This window comes from Mus musculus, chromosome 7 (genome assembly GCF_000001635.26).
Source record: "Mus musculus strain C57BL/6J chromosome 7, GRCm38.p6 C57BL/6J".
In the NCBI taxonomy this organism is placed as follows: domain Eukaryota; kingdom Metazoa; phylum Chordata; class Mammalia; order Rodentia; family Muridae; genus Mus; species Mus musculus.
The window spans coordinates 143,034,411-143,051,606 of NC_000073.6; the positions used below are offsets into that span (position 1 = coordinate 143,034,411).

The 17,196-nt window shown below is 46.2% G+C and overlaps 1 long non-coding RNA gene across 3 annotated transcripts in view; it reads right to left on the reverse strand.

The window, feature by feature from the left end:
• R74862 (expressed sequence R74862) overlaps positions 1-17,196 on the reverse strand; it is a 31,903-nt gene that overhangs the window by 12,627 nt on the left and 2,080 nt on the right. For 2 of the 3 annotated variants that reach the window (NR_110354.1, NR_015529.2), the window contains exons 2-3: positions 10,085-10,246; positions 2,871-2,971 (exon numbers count right to left, since the gene is read on the reverse strand). This is a non-coding gene — a long non-coding RNA (expressed sequence R74862). Of the gene's footprint in view, positions 1-2,870; positions 2,972-4,768; positions 4,904-10,084; positions 10,247-17,196 lie in introns of all 3 variants that reach the window. The other variant, NR_110355.1, reaches the window with a different exon arrangement.

Sequence of the window (17,196 nt, forward strand, 5' to 3'; positions counted from 1 at the left end):
AGGGTATGTTGTGGGACACACTGTGACACACTACAGCTTCTGCAACAAGATGTTTTTAAATTCTATCTTTTCTTTTCTTTTTGCAGGGAGGTTGCAAGGGCAGAGAGTGGATATGAAGGAGGGAGATGAGTGGGACTGGGGTGAATGATGTGAAATTCACAAAGAATTGATAGTTAAGAAAAATAAGTAGCAACTACTGACTTCTTGGTAAGACACTGATGTGTCAGGACAGGAAGTCAATTCAAATGAATTTTAACATAAGATATCTAGGCACGTCAACACATCTCTTACAAGGAAAGATAAGTCATTGCACATGACCCATGCTTCTCAAGCCAAAAAAAAAAAAGCACAGCCTCTATTCATATTCCTTACTTGGGTGTGTTGCTTAAGCATTTACTAAGCTATGCTAATGGCCTCTAGATTTGTGTGGGGCACAAAACAGGGAAGGATTCCCAAAAGGTTTAGATGTTCTCCCATGAGGGTTCTATGCTGGGATTGTAGTGGAGGAGGCTTTGGCTTGATTCCACAAGGAAATAGCTGCAGACTGTCCTGCCAGATTGTGAGGGTTTGATTGTAAGAGAGGCCCTGCCCTTATGAGAGTTTGATCTTGACTGCTACTGGGTATTCATAGGAACACGCCTCACACGTTACTGTGCATCCTGAGCTGTCCATCATGAACTAGTTTTATGTCAACTTGACATGGGCTAGAATCACTTTGGAAGAGGGAACATCAATTAAGAAAATATCCCCAACAGTCTGGCCCATGAAAAGCCTGTGTGGTACATTCTCTTGACTGATGATTGATGTAAGTGGATTCATCCCACCGGCGGCAGTGCCACGCTTGGGTGGACGGTCCTGGATGGTATAAGAAAGAAGGATGAGCAAGCCAGTGAGCAGCACTCCTCCGTGACTTCTGCTTCAGGTCCTGCCTCTAGCTTCCTGCTCTGTTTGAGTTCCTGCCCTGATTTCTCTCACTGATGAGCTGTGACATGGAAATAGATGCAAGATGAAATAAACCTCTTTCTCCCCAGGTTGTTTTGGTCTTGGTGTTCTATTGCAATAGAAATCCTAAGTAAGACAACAGGGTTGTGCAGGCACACCCTCTAATGACAGCTGCACTATTGCTCCATTTTGAACAACACTCCAGGACAGTGGGGAGGGGACCCTCTCAGTGCGCAGAGCCTTGGCCAGTGAACTTGGCTATGCCATTGGCTTGGGAAGAGAAACGGCCAGATCTGGATTATAGGCCAGTTCTCGGACTATGTCTAGTGGTTTCGCTGAATGGTTAGGAACTTAAAATGAACTTGGTTAGAAAATGAATGGCAATCCATGAGCATCGAAGATCTCTCCATTTTCTGAGATCTTCTTCGATATCTTTCTTGAGAGACTTGAAGATATTGCCATACCGGTCTTTCACTTGTTTGGTTAGAGTTACCCCAAGATAGTTTATATTATTTGTGGCTATTGTGAAGGGAGTTGTTTCCCTAATTTCTTTCTCAGCCTGTTTATCATCATTTGTATAAAGGAAGGCTGCTGATTTATTTGAGTAATTTTATATCCGGCCACTTTGCTGAAGTTGTTTATCAGCTGGAGAAGTTCTCTGGTAGAATTTTTGAGGTCGCTTATGTATACTATCATAAGTGGATATTAGCCTAAAAAAAAACAAAAAAGTACAGAATACCCAAAATATAGTCCACAGAACTCAAAAAGGTCAACAAGCTGAAGTGCCCTAGTGAGGACGCCTCAGTTCCACTTGGGAAGGAGAAGAAAGCAATCACAAGTGGGAGGGAAGGAGGGACCCGGGAGGAAAAGTGGATGGGGGGGGGGTGGAGTGGGAGGGAGAGGGGAATCTGGTCTGGTATTGGGTGAGGGAAAAGAACTGAAGCCCTGAGGGCCAGCAGAAAGAATGGAAACAGGCAACCTCGGGAGGTAGGAGATTGGGGGGCCCTCCAGAATGCACCAGAGACCTGGGAGGTGAGAGATTCTCAGGACTCAAAGGACCTTAGATGAAATGCCCGGAGAGGGAACTTATAGAGCCCACCTCCAGCAGGAAGACAGGGCATAAAATGAGGGAGGGGGCATCCCACAGTCACAACTCTGATCCATATTTGTTCCTGTCTGAAAGAATTACAGGAATGGAAATGGAGAGGAGCTTGAGAAAAAGGAGGTCCAGTGACAGGCCCAAAAAGGGATCCAGCTCAAGGGGAAGTCCCAAGGCTTGACACTATTACTGAGGCTATGGAGCCCTCACAAAAGGGACCTAGCATGACTGCCTTCCAGAAGACCCAACAAACAGCTGAAAGTGTCAGAGGCAGATAGTTGTACCCAGTGAATGGACAGAAGCAACTGACCCCTGTTGTTGAATTAGAAGAAGCTGAGGAGGAAGGTAACCCTGTAGGAGGACCAGCAGTCTCAATTAATCTGGACCCACGAGATCTCTCAAACACTGGACTACCAAACAGACAGCATACACCAGCCACTGACATACATGTACGTACATGTAGAGGGCTGCCAGGTCTGTGTTCATTCAGAGATGATGCATCTAACCCTCAAGAGACTAAGGGCCCCAGGGAGTTTAGAGGTCAGGTGGGGTAGGGGGTGGGGACATCCACGTGGAGACAGGGAAATGGAGAGGAGGTATGGGATGTGGATCAGTAGGAGGATGGAGGGGGGAAATAAAATATGGAGTGTAAAATTAATTAATTAATTTTAAAAAAACAGAAAGAAGAAAATGAATGGCAAGGAAATGTGAGAGATGCAAACATGGAGCTGAGATGCAGCTCAGCAGCTGTTGCAGTGCACTTTCTGTTGCTGTGATCAATACCATGACCAAAAGCAACTTATGGGAGAGAGGGTTTATTTTGGCTCACCGTTCCAGAGGGATGCGAGTCCATCATCGCAGGAAGGCATAGCAACAAGTGGAAGACATGGCGAGCTCACATCTTTAACCACGGACAGATCAGATCTTTGACTGTAAGCACAGCGGAAAGAGAGTAAGTTGGAAGCAGAGCAAGGCTATAAACCCTCAAAGTCTGTCTGCACCCTCCAGCAAGGCTGCATCTTCTGAACTTCCCCAATCAGCACCACCAGCTGGGGACAAAGTGTTCAAATATCAGTGCCTATAAAGGACATTTCTAATTGAAACTACTACAGCTAATCCAGCTAGCCAGTGAGTCCCAGGGACAGCCCCACCTCCATTTCTGCCTCTTCAGCACTGGGGTTATAAGCAGACACCAGCATGCCATGCTTTTTTTTTTTAATGTGGGTTATGGGGATTGAATTCAAGACTTCATGCTTTAAAAGCAAATACTACCAACTGGGCTTTCTCCCCAGCCCTAAACTGCTTACTCAAAAACAACAGAAATTTGTCTCTTGGGCTTCTGAAAGGTGAGAAGTTGAAGATCAATGTGTTTGAGAAAGACCTGTTCCTCTTAGATGGTGCCTCCCTGCTGTACCCTAGCAAGGAGGGAAGAGTGGATCCATCCCTCACTCCTTCTATAAGAACATGGAGCCCATTTGTCAGGACTCTGCCCTCCTAAATGAGTCACCTCCCCAAAGGCCATCTTTATACCACTGTGTTTGTGTTCAGACACTTCAACCTCAGTGATACTGCTGTGTCTCTGAGAAAGGAATACACTTGCCAACAAATTAAAGCACGGCAGAAGGCTACATCCATGTGACTCACAAATCTGTGTCTCCATCACTCTGAAGCAGCTGACTTGAAAATAAGGTACTGAGTGGCTAATAAGAGCTGAAGCAGAATTCTCCAGAAGGCTGAATGTTCTCTGCCTCAGTGTTCAGTGTCCAGCACTATTTCTTCCATAGTCATGAGTCATGAATCCAGAAATCAAGGGGTGGGCATGGGAATAGAACTACTACCCACAACCCCCAAGGACCCATTAAGCAAAATTTCTACTTCCTTTTTGCACAGTGTTATGCTCTGCTGGCCTAGAAATTTTGGCTCCAGAATGAGGAACACTTCTGCAAGGAGATACAACAAACACTACATTGAATTGGATGTAAAGGAATCTACACCGCAATCTGAGCTTCTGAGGCTGAGGAGGAATTGGGGGTTGGTGAAATGCCTGACCCTGACTACCAGGAGAGATCTGCAGTTCATGGCTCCCTTAATGTGTCCGTAGTGTTACCACGCCATGGGGTTAAAGTCAATGCTACCATAAGGGCTCTCAGGCCAGGGGAAGGTATAGGTTACTTGTCAGATAAGAGCCAAGACTAGCTGAGTTGCTGAGGGCAAATGGGCTGCAGAATAGGGGTGGGGTGTGGAAAGGGGGATTTCTGACTGCTAGCTAAGATCATGTGACCAGAGAAAGATTCTGGTGGCCACAGCACTTCCTCTTTTAAGAATGTGTCTGGAACCATGGCTCAGCAGTTAAAAGCACTGGTATATATGCAGAGGTCCTGGATTTGGTTCACAGTACCTGCATGCCAGCTCACAATTGCCTATAACTCTAGTTCTGGCCTCCATGGGCACTACACACACACACACACACACACACACATATGCAGGCAAAACGCACATACACAAAAAATGAAAAGTTTTAAAATTCTCAGTGTTTCTTGCTGTATAGCTCTGGCTGGCTCAGAACTTTCTATGTAGACCCAGCTGGCCTTGAATTCACAAAGATCCACCTGCTTCTGCCTCCTGAGTTCTGGGATTAAAACTGTGCACCCCACACCCAGAAAATTAATCTTTTTGTTTAAAAAAAGGGTATCTGTGGGTAGGTAGTCACATAGAAGGACACAGTACCTGTTTTCTTCATGTATCTTCCCTAGCTTATTCCTCAATCACATGACCCATAGTCTTTGAGTTATGGATGTCAGGGGGACAGCAAACATCACCAGGAATCACACATTCTCCTTTGGTGCAGGGTTCAGGGGATACCTGGAATACACCACATGGCTAGCTCATGTTGTGTACAACCATGGCCTTGCAGTCTTTACTGGGAGATAAAGGGAGATTTAGGGGGATGTTGCTAGTCATGTTGACATGGGTGGACTTGGAAGTTTAGGGTGTCAGCCTGACTCTGGTTATGGGCTGTCCAGATAGGTGAGAAAGCTCTGCTGTTGAATAGGTTTCTGGAAGTTTTTCTGGAAGATATTGAAACTTGAATCAGTGGTTGTGGGGAAGACCTACCTCGCCCAATGTGGGCAGCAGCATCTGAACTGAGTTAAGGGTCCACATGGAAAACAGTGAGGTCCTCCCCTCCCCTAGGCCCCTCCTCCAGGTAGATTTCTTTTGCCCATGGACATAAGACCTCTCTAATGAAATCAGGCTCTCTGGGAGAGCCTTTGGATCTAGGCCCTTCACTGATAGCCCTGACCCCTGGCTTTAGGCCCTCAGTCTTGGGTTGTGTATTAATTCATTGGCTCCCCTGGTTCTAGGCAAATTTAGACTTCACTAGCTATTTCCCCAGTCTTCAGATGTCATGAGACTTCTGTGTCCACAGCCATATTAGGGAGATTAGCTAATCTCCCTAACAAGTCCCTATCATCTTTCTCTGTGTCTTGGGGTGGAGCTGTAGTCAAATGGAGAAGGCTCTCCTCACTAGAGATGCTCCAGCTCATAGGAGTTGTCTCACCTGAGTTCTTGTTCCTTCTAGGGCCACCTGTGTGTGTCCTTGCAGTGATTGATGGAGGGACAAAAGGACACCATCTTCATCATAGTTCCCAGTGTCTCTAAAGGGATGAATCAGCTCCAAAGATGGCCTCAGGACATTGAAGCTCTCTTGAAAGGCTGATCTACTCCTTTGCTCAACAGTGGGGTGGAGCTGTCCCTGGCCCTTGGGCATTTATGGTTTACAAGGAGCCTGCCCTAGGCAGATGCTGCAGGCCTGCCAGACTAGGGACCCAAAGCCTGGGGTTAAAACCTGGACACTATTGTGGGAAGGAGCCTCCTTGCAGGCCAGGAAAACATAAACCCTGGATTTCCTAGATAGAGCAAGAGGAGCCAGAAGCCTGATATGGCTAGAAAAACAGATGCCCACAGAGACTTGCAGGCCTATAGTTCCATCCTCATCGTGGGCTCTATCTATCTCAATACATGTGCAATCTGGGCACTGAGTCAGAGACAGATATTGAGAATAGTCTGCCCCACTAGGTGCTGCATCTGCACCTTGCACCTCCACTCAGCAGTGACACTGGGACTCAGAAGTCATGTGTCCTGCAGATGCTGATCCACAGCACTGGCTGGCCCTGCTATGATTAGCCTTGTGCACAGTGGGTCTTGCCTTAAACTTGGGATAGCAAGCATTCCCAGACCCTGGGCAGGCTAGAGGAGGCGGATAAGGCCAGAGGCGGACACCTTGCTGGAGCCCTATCCTACCCCTTCCTGGCTCATCCCCTGCCCCTGCCCCTCTCTAGTGGCCTCTGAACCTGCACATCCTTCCTTCTTACCCCTCTCCAAGCAGTGCCCTGTTAAGAGGCCCTCAACCCATTCAGCATCCTCTTGCCTGCCTGGACTCCAAACATCTTCACTCAGACCTGTCTTCATCACAGCTCCCCGGTCCCCATCCTGTGGGGCAATGTCCTTTGTGAAGTCCTCTGACTCTCTTATCTGCCAAGAATTTAAGGCCTCTGAGTCTTATTTAATAATTTTTCTCTCTTAATTACTACGTATTGATCTGGAAACCAGAGCCCAGTTCCACTGCAAAGGATTAATAGCCAGCAGCGCTTATGGTTATTCACTTTCCGTAATGTTATGTCTTGACCCCAGCCATACCCCACCCACTCACCCATCAGTCCTGAGACCTAGCTCCATCCCCCCAGCCACTGACTCACTTGTGAGCACCTTCCCACTTCCTTCTCCCACAGCCTTACACAAGCTGGCTTGGCCATCCACTCACGCTTGAGGAAATAGGAAGCAGAAATAGTTAGATTCCAGAACTTTCTCTCACCACATCCTCCCTTCCTGGCTTTCCCCTGAGTATTCCCAGCTACTTCCTTGCTTTGAAAGACTTGCCTTCAATCCAAACTTTAGGTTCTCTGTTGAGAAGTCCCACCCTCCTACAGTCTACTCCATCCTGCTGTGGTCTCCCCACCCAGGCCCAGTGACCCCCTTAACCTATCAGGGTCTAGGCTGGAGGCCTTCTTTTCCTAAGCATTGCCCACTTCTTCAGGTCTCATCTAGCAGCCTCTCTGTGAGAACTTCAGAATTCCCTTCAGAGAAGTTGGCCTCCCCTGTGGGGCCTCGTCACATGGAAGTTGGCAGGCAATGTGTCAAAGGCAGGCAGCCCCTGATAGTCTAAACAGTAAGAGAAATAGATGAGGAAGTGTCCCTGCGACAAAGCAAATGTCCTGATGTCTTAATGTGCCCTTTGTGCTCTCAAGAATCTAGTCTGGGGAAAGGGGGACAAAGGCTATGTTTGGGGCAGCCTGGCTCTGACCAGAAATGTCTGGGATAGGTGGGCATCAGCCCTGTGTGAGCCTAGTCACTGCAGAAGCCAGAGATGATTTCTTCAGACTCTTCCCTTCAGCCCCCTCTAGCCCCTCTAATCCATGGTGATGGGACAGAGGTGGGAGACAGACAGAGGCTGTTGGGCCTCCCTAGGTTTATATTCCACAGGAATGAAGGCACCAAGAGCATCCCAGCCAGCCCTGGTCACTTCCCAGAACCCCTCTCTCCTCAGGGGATGGGTCTTAACAGGCTACACTCGCAGTGCTGAGCAGGCACTCCTAGGTAGATGGTGAAGACAGCCTTGGCCTCTTATTAGCAGCACTGCTGGGGTCTTTGCACAGAGTGACACAGAGACCATGAAGACAGGACTAGCCTTGTAGGCTGAAGCTCCACCCCCAGCCCAGACAGTGGACTATCTGACCCTCTCCTCAGGGACAGGGCCTCCTTTTCTGGCTCAGCCCAGATTTCCGGATTCCATTGCTTGCCAGGAGTCGGGAGGTGGAAATAATATAGAACTCTAGCCAGCCCTCTCTGACCCAGAGAACTGTGTGCACTTGGCCAACCTTGGGACTGCACCATCCAAAGGGCAAGGGTCCCACAGTAGGGGCAGCTGCAATGTCCTGCCAGTTACGGTCAGGGTCACAGCTCTCCAGAGGCCAGACAGGCCTTTTTTTTCCTTCACAGCTGCAGTGTCCACCCAACCCCCAAGGTATCCAGAATTGTTGTTGCCCTCTTCCTCCAACAGCTGGACTAAAGGGGGACTTTAGTCCCTGCACATCCTGGAAAGACTCATCCTGGCTCATAGGTGACCTCCACAAGCTCCCTGAGAGTTGACTGGATCTGGCATCACAAGGATTCCAGAAGATGCCAAGGTACTTTCCTGGGCACAGCAAGTCTAGGCCTCCCAATACCAGGACAGCACCTCACTGCAAACCATTCCATAGGCAACTGCAGGCCACAGGCAAGCGCTGAAGCCCTTGGTACTTGTAGTCTCTCATACACAGGCCTGCTTTGAGCTCCTTTTTCTTCCTTGACTATGGAGACTTGAGTCTTTTGAAAAACCTCACAAGTTAGGGCTGTTGATTGTCCCTGAAGCAGGAAGGTCTGTCTTCCGGTGACCTTTTTACTATCTCTGCCCATATGCCAGTCACTGTGGTGGCTCTTCCTGGACCTGTATTACTGCCCTTGTGGGTTTGTCTGACTCCCTGCTGGTTCCCCTTCCACCAGAGAGAACACTTGAAAGTACAGTCCAGAGCTTGACCCTCCAGGTCCCCAGGGCCAGGCTCAGACTCTAGCCTTTACTCTCTCTCTCTCTCTCTCACTTCCTATGCTGTCTGGTTTGGGGTTTTTGTCCACACGCTGACCAAGTGTCAGACATAGGCTTCACTTCAGTTACGTCTCTGCTTAGTCATTCAGTTAACCACTGATGGGTAGTGATTACTTTTTCCTCATCCCCTTTGGCTCCTCCCAAATTCCCTAGCTTGCTGACAGGTCCTCTCACCCCAGAGCTCTCCTAGTTTGCTAAATGTGATGACCAGAAATGACAGAGGCCTCCCTGTTCTAGTTTGTTTTCTGTTGCTGTGATAAAACATTATGATCAACAGGCAAACTTAGGGGAAGAAATTGTTAACTTGGCGTATACTTCGAGTTCACAGCCTATCATTGAGGCAGAAACCAGATGTATGCAGCCAAAACCCCAAAGATGTGTTGTGATAAGACCTCTCAGGGTAGCATTAGCACCACCTTCACAGCTCCAGACAAGGGCAAGCCTCCCTTCTACCTCTATTATTCTACCACTATTAGTTTACATACTCTCAGCTGCTGCTGCTGCTGCTGCTGCTGCTCCTCCTCCTCCTCTTCCTCCTCCTCCTCTTCTTCTTCTTTTCTTCTTCTTCTTCCTTCTTTCTTCTTCTTCCTCCTCCTCCTCCTCCTTCTTCTTCTTCTTCTTTTGAGACAGGGTTTCTCTGTATAGCCCTGGCTGTCCTGGAACTCACTTTGTAGACCAGACTGGCCTTGAACTCAGAAATCCACCTGTCTCTGCCTCCCAAGTGCTGGGATTAAAGGTGTGCACCTCCACTGCCTGCCTAGATAGGGTCTCTTTATGAAGTCTTGCTATTCTGAAACTCTCTGTGTAGACAATGCTGGCTGGCCTTGAGCTCACAGAAACCTGTCTGCCTCTGCTTCCTAAGTGCTGGAATCGAAGGAATGCATACATTTGACTTTTCTCAGCATTTTAAAAGGAAGCATCAAATATAAGGTCTTTTACACCTGGCCTTTTTCATCAACAAAACATTTAAGGGTTTTGTTTTGTTTTGTCTTTGTTTTGAGACAGGGTCTTACTTTATAGGCCTGGTTGGCCTGGAACCTGTGGAGATCCTCCTGTCTCTGTCTTCCAGGTTACACTCATATGTCACAATACCTGACTCAGCATTTTCAAGACCCGTCTGAGTTATACCATGTATCATGGCTTCCTTCATTTCAATGGCTGCATTACACTCTGTGGTCTGGACAATGTCATGTGGACACATTTGTCACTTGATGGGCATCTTTAGTTTTTGTACTTAAAAATATATTATTTTACTTTTATGTTTGCCTTGGGTTATCTAAAGGAACAGAACTGATAAAATGAATATATATCAAATATATTAAAAGAGTATTAGAATGACTTACCGGCTGTAGCCTGGTATTCCAACAATAGCAGTATTCCAGTGGGAAGGCCAAGAATCTGGCAGTTGTTCAGTCCCCAAGACTGGGTGTCTCAGCAGTACCATCTAGTGCTGGAGTCCTAGAGGATTCCTGAAGAGATGCTGGTCTTTGGTCTATGTTGAAATCCTAAAAAAAAAAAAAAAAGTAGATCCTAACACCAGCAAAGGAATGACTCACCAACAAAACAGATGAACAAGCCAATAAGAGTGAGGGAAAATGGGGGCAGGGGAGGAAGCAAGTTTCCTTCTTCCATGTTCTTTTATATGACCTGCTACCAGGAGGTATGACCCAGAGTTAGGTCTCCCCTCCTAACTGAAGCAACCAAGTAAATCCCTCAAAGGAATGCTCAGCTGCTTGAGTTTTAGTTGATTCCAGATATAGTCAAGTTAACAGCCAAAGTTAGTCATTACAAAGTGTATGGATGGATGCCTTGCCTGCATGTATGTGCATCATATGCTTGCAGTGCCTGTCAAGGCCAGAAGAGGGCATTAGATCCCTCTGAGCTGAAACTACAGAACATTATAAGAACCCACACTCAGGTTCCTGTGTTTGAGAAGCAAGCTCTCTGAACTTCTGGGCCATCTCACCAGCCCTGGCTCTACTTTTTGGCTATGATAACAAATGCACATACAAAAAGTATGTGGATCTGTTCTTGTATGGATGTGTTTTCATTGCTCTTGGTTGAACATACACATGTTTCAACATATGGGTAAATCCTTGAGCCAAATGTCTTGATTATCAACCCCACCTCAAGACAAAATCAGATTCCTTTGGGGAAATTTAGAAGTTTTATGACGATAAGACTTTCCTCTCATGACAGTGCAAAGATGGCTATTTGTTGTCACAGGTATCTTTTAGAAATGAGTATTTTCATGAAAGTATATCACACACATACAGAATTACAGAGAGTGTGGGAACCGTGGTTATTGCAAGTTCAGCTCATATTTTGGTCTCTATTTACTCTTCAAGTAGAGAAGTGAAACACTTTGGGTATCTGGGTACTTGCATGCATAGAGATATTACTGGATTTAGAGTCACTGCCTGAGTCCCAACAAGCCAGATTGGGCTGCTCATCCTTAAACTCGTTAAAAATGCCAAGTCAAGGCGCAAGAGAGATGGCTCAGTGGTCAAGAGAGCGGCTGCTTTTGTAGAGGACCCATGTCAGACAGCTCACAACAACTTGCAATTCCAACTCCAGTGGCTTCTACACCCCTTACGGGTCTCTATAGGCACCCACACATCCACACCACACACACACACACACACACACACACACACACACACACACACACACACAGACAGAGAGACAGAAACAGAGAGAGACAGAGACAGAGAGAGACAGAAGCACAGAAACAGACAGACAGAGAGCATACACTCACACAGACACATTTATACATAAATGGAATGGAAATACACCTTTTCAAAAGGAGACAAATTAATAAACAGAAAGGGAGCGATTTATCCACCATGGCTACATTGGGAAGAAGGATAGTGGGATCCAGCAATCCTCTGCCCCAAGTCCATCTTCTAGACGCTGACATGAGCTTAAGGTCGAGAGGTCAGGTATGCATAACTGTGCAGCCCTGATCAAAGTATGGCTCCTTGGCCCACGGTTATTTCAGCTCCCAAGTCTTTCCTACAGTGTCCTTGGACAAGTTGTAAATCTTTCTTCAGGAGACAAAATCCTCTCCCAGTTGTTGCAGCACTTACACCTTTTCTCCCCCCGCCCCCCCCACCCCCGCTGCCCCAGATTTCTGGGGAAAATCTAATTTATTTGGGCCCATTGTCTCAACAGACTGATAACCAAAGAGAGGGGCAGGGATATTCATTCCTCCGAGGCAGCCCATTAAGAGGCATCCTTTAGGCTGGTGCTTGGCTGTGTTCTGATAGCATGACATATTTACAAATACGTCTTTCAATTCCCCTTTTCTCAACAAACAGAGCCAATCTCCTGCCAATACAATGTTGGGACTTCCTGTTTCAGTACAAATATTGAGTTAGCTTTCTCATCGTGACAAAATAGTTGTCAAAACTAACTTCAGGAAGTTATTTTGGCTCCTGATTGAGGCTCCTGCAGACAAGGCGAGGCAGCAGGGAGATGAGGCAGCGGGTCACATCACGTTCACAGTTAGCACACAGATGAATGCTGGCGCTCAGTCATCTCCCTCTCTTCTTTCATGCAACCTGGGTCCAAGTCCATGCACTTGTGTGCTTGGTATCATAGATAGGAAATTGCTATTTTAAGGCAAGATCACCAATGCATGCATCTATCCATCCATCCTTCCTTCCTTCCTTCCTTTCTTTGTTTTGTAAAAAATTCATCTTGGATGTCCTGAAACTTGCTCTGTGGACAATGCTGGCTTCAAACTCAAGAGCTCTGCCTGCCTCTGCCTCCCAAGTGCTGGACTGAAGGTGTGTGTCACCATGCCCAGCTAAAGGTTTAGCTCTTACCTTCAGATCTAGGGCTCATTCTTTAAGATTTATTTTTGCCTAATTAATTTTTAACTATTTTATGTATATAGGTGTTTTGTCTGCATACATGTCTGCACACCAGTGCCAATGGAAGCCATATGAGAGCTTCAGATCTCCTGGAACTGGAGTTACAGGTGGTTGTGAGCTGCCATGTGAGTGCTGGGAAATGAATCCAGGTCCCCTTGAAGAACAGCCAGTGCTCTTAGTCATTGAGTCATGGCTCTATCCCCTAGGTCTCATTTTCATCATAATGTTGGCAGGTATTACACTGGATAGATTTGTCTTCGTTTTTCTGTGTACAAGGATAGCAATACTAGAACCATGTTTAAAAAGACCATTCCTTCCCCCCATTGAACTGTCTTGTCCTCTCATTTAAAATGAAAGATCTATTCCTAGAATTTCAATTCTATTTATTCCATTGATCTCTGTTGTTATTGTGTTAGTTTTTTGTTTTGTTTGTTGTTGGTAGTTTTGCTTTTTGTCAACCTGACACAAGGTAGAGTCACCTGGGAAGAGGGAACCTATTGGCCTGTAGGCAGGTCTTTGGAACATTTTCTTTTTTAATTATGGATATGGGAGGGCTCAGATAGTGGTTGGTGCCACCCCAGAGTGAGTGGTCCTGGGCTACATAAAATAGCAAATTAAGGAAGCTTTGAGGAGCAAGTCAGTAAGCAGCATCCCTCCATAGCCTCTGCTTCCGTTCCTGCCTTGGCTTTCCACAATGATGGACTATGGCTGGCATGCATAAGCCAAATAAACTCTTTCCTCTGTGTGCTGGACAGTTTTATGTCAACTGACATAAGCTGAAGTCATCTGAGAGAGGGGAACCTCAATTTTAAAATAAAAGAAAAAGAAAAAAAAAGAAAAGAAAATGCCTCCATAAGATTAGGTTTCCATAAGATAGGCAAGCCTATGAGGCATTTTCTTAATTAGTGACTGATGGGGGAGGGCTCAGCCAAATGTGGGTGATGCCAGCCCTGGGTTTCTATAAGAAGGCAGGCTGAGCAAGCTATGAGGAACAAGCCAGAGAACAGCACCCTCCATGGCCTCTGCATCAGCAGGGCCTCCAGGCTCCTGCCCTGTTTTGATTCCTGTCCCAACCTCATTTGGTGATTCACAGTTATCTGGAAGTATAAGCCAAATAAGCACCTTCCTCCCTAAGTTGCTTCGGTCATAGGGTTTCATCACAGCAATAGCAACCCTAACCAAAACACACCCTAAATTGCTTTTGGTTCTGGTATTTATCACAGTAGTAGAAAGCCGACTAAAATAGCTATCCTTATGCTATCCCTCTGTCTCCCCCACCTCCCCTTTTGAAGACAATGTCTCATATAGTCAAGGCTGGCTTTGAACTCCCAACTCTCCTGCCTTCACCCTTTGCATGCTGGGAGTACAGCCATATTTTACCATACTAGACTTTAGAACAATACTCTCCTGACTACTCTAGCTTTGTACTGTGAATCAAGAAGTATAAGCCCTCCATCTTTGTTCTTTTCCAAAATTGTTTTGGCTATCCTTAGTCCTTTACCTTTCCCTGTGAATTTAGGGTCAGGTCTTGCAAGATAGTTCAGTGGGTAAAGGAGCTTGACGCCAAGCTTGATTCCTTAAGGTCAATCCCTAGCACCCACATGGTGGAAGCAGAGAATCTAGCTGTCCTCTGACCTCCACACACATGCCACATGCTATAGCATGTACGTGTACATGTGCACACACACACACACACACACACACACACAGAGAGAGAGAGAGAGAGAGAGAGAGGGAGGGAGGGAGAGAGAGAGAGAGAGAGAGAGAGAGAGAGAAAATAAACAAATAATGTTTTTTAATTAAAAAGAAAATAACCTTGAATTTAGAATCAGAAAAAAAAAAGGCCAGACAACTTCTGAAGTGTTATGACCTGAATGATAATTTTGTCTTTGATTTGTGAAAGTCAGATCCTCTCAAATATAGTTAGATACTTGGTTTCTTCCAAGTCTGCAAGTCTCACACATCTTTAGTGACTTTATCCCTTGATGTTTCGTTCTTTCTGCTGCTATTCTAAATGAGATCATCATTTAGACTCCATTTTGGATTATTTACTACTAGTCTATAGAAATATTTGTCTTTTTCATATTGATTTTATATCTGCCACGTTGTTAAACACGTTAACTCAGGCAACTGTTCAATGTCTTGTCTTGTTTCTGTGCCAAAAATACCTGACAAAGTGACATAAAGAAGAACAGATTTGTTGAGGCTCACAGTTCAAGGGTATAGTTCATAATGACAGGGAAGGTGTGGCTACAGCAGTGTGATGCAGCTTGTCACTTAACGCCCACAATCAGGAAGCAGAGATAAACACTGATGTTCATCTCACTTTCTGATTTTTATTCAGTTTACAACCCAAGTTTATGGGATGGTGTCACTCACACTTAGTGTGAATGCCTGTAGGTATGTCCCACAGGAGATTTTAAACATTTGCCAGCACCCTGTCCTGCATGGCACCTTTCCATCTTGCTGGATCATCCTTCCTAGAACCCTGGGGAGAAATGCCAAGACTGCCTTGTTTGCTTCACTTTGTTACGTCTCTGACCTTGGTGGGTGAGGAGCCTTCAGTCTTCCTTGAGAAGAACAGGCTCGAGACTTTTATGGATCTTCAGTTCGTCCTCAGGTCTGGAGGACAGAGCCCCTTCTATTGCTGCTGAATGAAGTATTTTATCAGGAGAGTTGTGGGGCTTGGAGAATAGAGGACAGCATTTCCTGTGACTCTAGAGATGCTCACAAGAGTTTTGTCTGGCATTGCTTGGCCGTTTTTGGATGCTGAGCTCTTTCAATACACAGCTGTCTTACTCCCTGACCTGCATATGAATTTCTAGCAAGCAGAAGTGATGATGGTGGCAGCCAACAAACCCTACAAGAGCAAGCCCTACATAAACAGCCCAGGTTGGGGAGTCTTCATTTTAGGAAACCATGGTTCTACAACAAAATCCCCCTACCTCCTGCCAAATGCACACAGCAGGACTCCTCTGTGGAGTGAGTCACAAGACTCTGGGACTGAGCCAAAAAGAGCTTGACCTTGACTTTCCCACAGGCCAGGCCCTGCTCCAAGTAACAAGGACACATTGACCTTCTGTACTTAGAGACTTTCTGCAGCATTTCTGTCACACTTGGGGAAACTGAGAAGCCAGTACAAGTTCATACAGACAGGAGAATTGTGAGACAAGCCCTGGCTAGGAAGGCCCATTCTTCCCATCTTCCCACACCTGCTGGACAAGGGAAAGCAAATAGAAACTTCCCATCCTGGGCTTGAGCTTCATCACTGTTTTCTTGGAAGCCAGAAAAGAGATATTTTCAGGCTGAGCTAACCGCCGGGGACATTTTCTGATGCACCCTCTGGGTACCTACTTGGTTCCCCCATGTCCTTATAAGGCCAGCTGGCAGGATGTTGGACAAGTCACTTAAGATGTAGTGCTCACAGGTGCAGGCTCTGCAAGGCACCCCTTGTACTCTTGCAACCAACCAGTCATCTCAGCAAGTCTCCTGGGCCTATGAGATTGTTCCCTACCCCAACCCCTTCAATGGGAACAGAATGCAGCCTAAGTCTGCCTTCCACCTAACTCAGACCTGTCTGGCCTTCTGCCCATATCTGTTCCTGATCCAAGAGCTTCCTACCAAAGTCCAACTTGGTAAACCGATTAGTTGATTTAGGTTACTTACAAAAGTATGGGTGAGGGGTTACTTACAGCATCAGAGACAACTCAAAGGGAGCTGTGTCACCAAAAACCTCAGCATAGGTGATGGCTCACAAAAGCTGGAACCCTGGAGAATGGCACTTGAATAGGTCAAAGCATGGGCTGTCTTCCTAATTATGTATCTTTAGGGAGGAAGGGACCTGTTAGTTTCAGGAACGTCTAAAACTTGTTAGTTGTTCATTTCCGGAGTCTTAATACTTTCCCTCCAGAAAGGGATGTTTTAATTTGGAGGAAAACTGCTTTACAAAAAAATTCCCTACCATGATTGGTCAAACATCATGGAAACTCTCTCCATAGCATGTATGTGACCAGAACCTAAGGGCCCCAAAGAAGCAGCCTTGGTTTCTAGGCTGTCCATAGCCCTTGGAACAGTTCCAGGAACACAATGGCATTCACTAAACCCAGATGTATCACACAGTACATAAACAAAACAGCTGGCCCTGCATGACGTTCAATGTGTAACCCCACTTTAGGCATGAGGTATCCCCATCACTGGAGACAGTGGAGATCTGAAGAGAAAGCAGGTCCCCATCTCTGCACGTGCAAGAACTATTCTTGCCCACTTTTAAATAAAAAGAATCCTAAGAGACTCCCTCCTGGAGACTCAAATGACTTTTAGTGTGATATTACTCCAGCATTTGGTGACTAGTGTTACTTTTGTTGTGACACCACTTCAGCCTCCAAGAACTATAAATGTGGACACAATCCTTCACTGTAGCAGCTATACCAGCCTGAAGCCAAAACAAATGCACAAATTAACTCTCAAGAAGCCTACTAGCCTAGCCGAGTAGAGATAGCTCCACCCAGGCAGCTACTGGCCAATCATCAGGTTTACATGTAAATTATACATAGTTCAAATTTTCGCCCTTTAGACAA